General features: G+C 39.9%; 1 long non-coding RNA gene across 1 annotated transcript; it reads right to left on the reverse strand.

The window, feature by feature from the left end:
* Positions 1-438: 438 nt before the first annotated feature.
* Positions 439-1455, reverse strand: LOC140271788 (uncharacterized). The gene is made up of 3 exons (XR_011907869.1): positions 1367-1455; positions 776-910; positions 439-544 (listed from the first exon to the last, which is right to left on the reverse strand). It is a non-coding gene; the product is annotated as an uncharacterized lncRNA (long non-coding RNA).
* Positions 1456-6204: the final 4749 nt, after the last annotated feature.

Genomic DNA, 6204 nt, shown 5'->3' on the forward strand with positions numbered 1-6204 from the left:
TCAACATCTTAAAACAAATACTTATATTTGTGCCAAGAGTCTTGTTAGGGAAATATTTTCCATTATTGAAAAATTGGAAAAATGTGAAAGACGTCTGTCATTTTGACAGATTTAAACATGGGAACAAGCAGCAGAATCTAAAGTAGTTCATGGCAAGAGTTCAAGCCAGCACCCATTTTAAGTCAAGGCCAACCATGATGGTGCTCTGGGTTCATTGTAGCCTGCAGCAGCTTGAATGAGTTAGTTTCATGTTATTTCCTGTAAATAGTTTGTTCACATATCAGTTGTAATTGAGCTCTTCAGTGAAAATGAAGTGTTGATATTTAAACATTCTGCTGTCACTGCGACTTCATGTGATGTCGACATAAAAAGTGAGAACACTGTCAGTGTCCATATGTTGTCCATAAAGTGTAGAGTAACCTCTGTTTGTACCTCCGAAATTGATCTCAAGGCAGTGCTCATTTCCTTTATGGTTGTCAGGCTGCCCCCTAAACCAGCGCAAATAGTCAAAGTTTGATCCATCACTCCACAGCCACCTTTTCTCCTGAAAGAGGAAATACAATGTGTAGTATGGAGACATGTATGACAGTATTATATAATCAGATTTAACAATGCTGCAACCTGCTGCCTCATAAAAGACCATTTATTAAGTGTGTGTTTGAGTTATGTGTCAACAAAACATTACAAATGAATAATTGTATTATATTAGTAATGTAAAATACTATCACACATTAAGTAGAAACCTTTATTTGATAAATTGCACCGTGTAACTTACTGCGACCGCGTCAGAACCTCCAACCCAGGTGTGGTAATGAGCGCCGGTCACTCTCTTAACCAGGTTACTGAGGAAGATGTTCTCATCAGCAGAGTGGATTGAAGCCAGATTCCCACCAATAGACATGCAAAAATGCTGACAATAAAAACAGAGGTGCTTAAGATTCTGGTGCTTGTTTTATATCAGAGACATCGTAGGAATTATATATTTGTTAATCTCATTTTGACTGTACTGAAACAGAATTTCTCCAGCATAAAAAACGATCAATAGCTCTAATTTCTTGTCACTGAATGTCTGTGGAAGGTACCAAATATACAGATATAAATATATACAATCATAGGCATGAAGGCAGGTCCTCAGCCTTGGATATCTCAGAGCTTGTGTCTCTGGCATGATATCAATGATAAATTCAGAGCTCCACTGCAGCAGGAAGGAAATGTTCAGGCAGGAACTGTTGTGGGACACTTATTGAGCTCAGTTCATCTAAAACCACATTAGTTTTTGTTTTGGAAAACTCAGGAAATATTTCACAATATTTCACACTTGACTTGTTCCTTCAGCAATAAGCGATATCTTTGTTTTTTCACTAACCTCTGCATCAATCCAAGACTTTGCTGTGCGGTAGAAAATGAAACAGCGAGAGCCGAACTGCGTCCAACCAGAAGGACAGCCAGAGGAACAGCCAGAGGAACAGCCAGGAGGAACTGTCACAGTTTTTATATTAGACAGAAGATCATCAGTGCAAAATACAGGAATTTGATCCATGATCAAAGCTGCACTTTTCACTTTGATTCCTGCCATCAAAATCTTTTATTTTTCTGAGAATCTGCTTCTTGAAGCTCAACAGGAAATAAAATTAGAACCACTTACCTGGCGCTTCACCTGCATCCTGGACAGACCCCAGTGAAGAAAAAAACACATGGAAACCAATGAATAGTTTTTACTTTTCAACAGGAACATGTTCCCATCTTGTATTTAGACTAAAAATATGTTAGTTATGAAGCTGCAGTACTCTGTTGGGCTTGAATGTGTGTTATATGAGTTTAACTGCTGTTGTGCTCCCACATTAGATTTGATAACAGCTGCTGCTTTTATTTTCATACCTTCCTACACCTGTGAACAACCTGCTAACAACTAATACTATAGTTCTGCTCTGGAGCATTCCTTATCACTGATAAAACAAGTAAAAGTTATGTTAGAAAGTTGCTCTGGGTTAAAGCAAACTTCAGAGATCATCATTTATTTTTAATATTTTCTCTTTTGTCCCAACGGTAGTTGAGAGTGAGCTGAGTGTTGCTCCGTCTCAGAGGAGGAAAGTAGAAACAGTGGAAATGAAAGACCATGAAAGTGAGTTAGTTTTACTTACACTGTCAACAATCAGTAGGCCACTGATGAAACAGAAGAAGAAAACCAAGTGAAAACCTGATGCCATCTGAGGAGAGACATTAAAGAAATAAAAGTAGTCACGATCAGAACATCAACAACTGTGCAGACAGATTAACTGTAATTTGTCTAACATTAAATGATTGTTCGATAATTGAGAATAATGCCCGTGTTACCTTTGCTGCAGTGGATCCTGACTCAGAGACGCTGAACACAAACAGGAGAACGGCGCTTTTATACGTTTTCAGGTGGTTCTGGAATGTTGAATGAAACGAGGAAGCAGATGTCTTGTGGATGATGTATGGATGAAAATTTCTGTCTTTCCAAAGAATGAATTCCAACTCAAACCAATCAAACAAGTTTACGTTACATATGGCAGAAATGAGCTCCTGGCTGTTACTGTAATGGGACGTCTTCCACCTATATGTTGTGTAACATCAGGTGACATTTCTGGCTGCTTGCCTCACACCCCTCTCATTCTCATTCCCTTTACATTCAGAGAGGAAATTCTTGGCCTTGATTATAAGTGGCACTTAATAACTGGGTTCACTGGTGCTGCTGCCTTCCTCATTCTTCTACAAACCGTAAGTTATCATTATCACAAGATATTCTTATTAATATATGAAACAACATAGTGTGCGTTCATGCTGTCTGCAATGAAATGAGTCAAGTTTTTATTGTTGTATACAGATAACAATGGGACTTCACCACCGGTAAAGAAACTCTTGGACCCCGAGCTCCTTCAGATATTGCAATAATTTAAGAATTAAAAATTACACATATGTGACATCTAATTAAACTATAAAGTGAAAAATAAAACAATAGAAATGGAGGATAAAAATATCAAACAGCATAGAAGTAAGAAAATATACAACATGTACAATGAGTGCAAAGTATTCACGAAGGTCAGTAGTCTGATGGCTTGTGGGTAGAAACTATCTCTGAACCTGCTGATGTGGATGCTCCTGCACCACCTGCAGATGTCAGGAGTGGGAAGACTTTGTGGCTGGGATCAGAGATTATCCACTGGGCCTTCCTCCTTCAGCGCTTTCTGTAGAGGTCCTGGATGGCTGGCAGTTCAGTCCTCGTAATGCGATGTGCAGATCTGACCACCCCATGTAGAGCTATGTGGTCCAGAGAATTACGACTGTGGTACCAGCCAGACCGAATACTCTCTGGTGCATAGGTAGAAGTTGGTGAGTATTCTGGAGTCCATGCCAAACCTCCTCAGCTGCTGTGGAAAGGAGTCGTTTCCTCGCTCCTTTCGTGATGTGACCAGCTCAGATTCTCACTGATGTTGAGCCCCAAGAATCTCAAGCAGCAGACTCTCTCCACCTGTCCAACACCCAGTTGCATAAGGGGACATTGATGTAGAGATCCTGGAGGTTGGGACAAGCCTGGGTGGAACTATGGTGCTGAAAGCAGACCAGTATTCCATAAACAGCATCCATACATACAGTATGTGTTCTTCTGGTCCAGGTGGAAGAGGGCAGTGTGAGTGCTACTCCAATATGACATTCTTCATGCATTTGTGAACATATTCAGGTATGTAGCCCCTGATGTTATCAGTAGAATTTTGGAAAACTTCCCAGTCCAAAGGGCAGAAGCAAATGAGCAGTCAGACAGGATGATGTCTTATTGGCTGGTCCAGCACTGGACCGAGTGAGTCATTGGCTTCTTGCGCCTCAGCCTGTCTGAAGGCTGGCATCAACAGGACTGAGGAGCGATCTGAAGGCTGGTGTAGAACAGATTGATATATATCTCAATATGTACTCTGAAGTAAGTGGACACTGTGAACTCCACAACATTCTGAAGTAAGTTACTCATTTAGAGTTAAACTCAACTTGGTTTCCCAACACTGGCAGGCTTTGTAGGAACATGAACGAAGGACTGGCTTCTTGCCAGTCGATAATTTCATACAGTTAGTCCAGCACCTGTGAGAGGGGTCTTTTTGGGTCTTTTTTATCACTCTGTGGTGTTTTGCCTCTTCTTCTTTACTGTAGTCATGTTGTGTGTCACCATAGTTTGTAACAGATCTCCCTGAGTTTCTCTTAAAATAAACACTTTGGTCCCAGGTCCACTCAGAGCCCAATGACTAGCATCTCTCCCGGGGTTGTGATGAGGACCTTTTGGCCAAGAAGTGGAACCATCAGAAGTGGTCAGAACCATTCCAAGTGCAGCTCACCACCCACGCTGCTGTGAAGGTTGCTGTGATAACCACCTGGTGCCGTGCCAGCGTTTGTAGGAAGGTCCTGAGTTAATAGACGACTCCTCTTCTGCGGCGCACCTAAAGAGGAATTTTTGGAACGAGCCTCACAGTTCAAAGTTTTCTTCCTGATGAAGCGTTGACACAAAATGCTGTTTAGTTCCTTGAGTACAGATCATCTTACTGGAAACAAGTTGCTGTGTTCACATTCACTCAATGTTTTAAATACCTTCTGGATCACATATGCAGATAAAAGCATGGGTTAGGTTCAACAGAAATAATTAATCATTAGTTTTACATACGCTCATTACTCAGATATTCATCACAAAAACATAACAGGTTTAAAAATTAAAGATCACAAAGCAGCAGCTTTGTGATGCTCTAGTATTTTTATACAGGTGCATTAACTTTGAGTGTAAAATAAAAAATACTAAAAAAATAAAACATTTTTTTATGTGGATCATTACTCATCTGATTGTGTTTAAGTTCTGTTTTTAAGTTAAATACTCAGATCTGAACACTAAGGTAATTCAGAAACTACAGTAACTTTCTGGTCATATTTTTCTTACTCTTAATTCTAATTCAGAGCAGAACTTACATAAGGCCTTTAGATTTTTATGTAAAGGTAACCCAGGTCAAACAGATACGATCATAACTTGACAGGCAGGAAGAAACTGGTTTATTGTTATCTAACTTCCTTTAGATGTGGATAACATTCAGGACAGCTGTCAATCTTCCCAGGACTGGACGTCCCAGCAAGTTCACCCCAAGGTCAAAAAGCCAAGAGCTACATCTCAGACTCTACAGGCCTCAGTTAGCATGTTAAAGGTTAAAGGTCATGTCAACACAATTAGAAAAAGACCGAACAAGTATGGCTTGTTTGGAAGGGCTGCAGGAGGAAGCTTCTTCTCTCTAAAAAGAACATGGCAGCACAGCTTAGGTTTGCAAAGCTGCATCTGAACAAACTGAAGATGACATCATCAAATTCATGCTTTAAATTCAATCTATATTGAATCAATAATGAACCGATCAATCCTGAAAAAATCCAAATACACGATTTAGAATAAAGTTCACTTTGTAACTGTTGGGAGACCAGGCCGGTGACGTTTGGACCTCAGTGTTTGTGAGAAAGCCAACAGGTGAAACGCCATCTACTGGTGAAAGGCAGTAATGCGACTGAACAGGTCAGAACATGTTCAGCCACACAAATGAGCAGCAGACCAGCAAGTGAGCAGACTGTGTGAAGCTGCGTGGACTTTCTGTTTGTTTCTCATACCTTTTGTGCGTTCTTGAGGAAATGTAAGTGCTTTTTAATTCTTAGTCATGGATCTGTTGATGATTTATTCCAGTTTGTGTGACATGAAAGTATTTTGTGTGGTTACTTCAATATGTAAGGCTCCAAGGATGTTAAGTATGCCCTGCCTCTGCTGACATTATGTTGGAATTTGTACAGTCTCCTCCGCCAATTATATTGCATTTCTGTTGTTGTGTTATGCTTAAGTAACAGTTTGGACTTAAGAAAGGGATATTACTGGTAAGCTTTTGATCATATGGCAGTTTATTTATGAATGTTTATTCTGATTTAACTGTTAAATTATATTTTGAGCATATTTATGATACATTTTATTGCTTTCCATATATTTTCAGACCACACACACACGTGCATTTGTTGTACAGTGATGTTAAAGTTCAACAACATTCATTAAAGAAGACACATCAGATCTCTCTGTCCAAGTGCCTTGATTCTCTAATCGGATTCATAGTCCATAATCCACCGCCTCAACCAGCAATCCTTCTTTCTGAGTCTCCCCCTCAAACATTGGTCCTTCGAGCCGGATGG

Source organism: Leuresthes tenuis, unplaced genomic scaffold (genome assembly GCF_036924035.1).
Source record: "Leuresthes tenuis unplaced genomic scaffold, fLeuTen1.0.hap1 SCAF_16, whole genome shotgun sequence".
Classification (NCBI taxonomy): domain Eukaryota; kingdom Metazoa; phylum Chordata; class Actinopteri; order Atheriniformes; family Atherinopsidae; genus Leuresthes; species Leuresthes tenuis.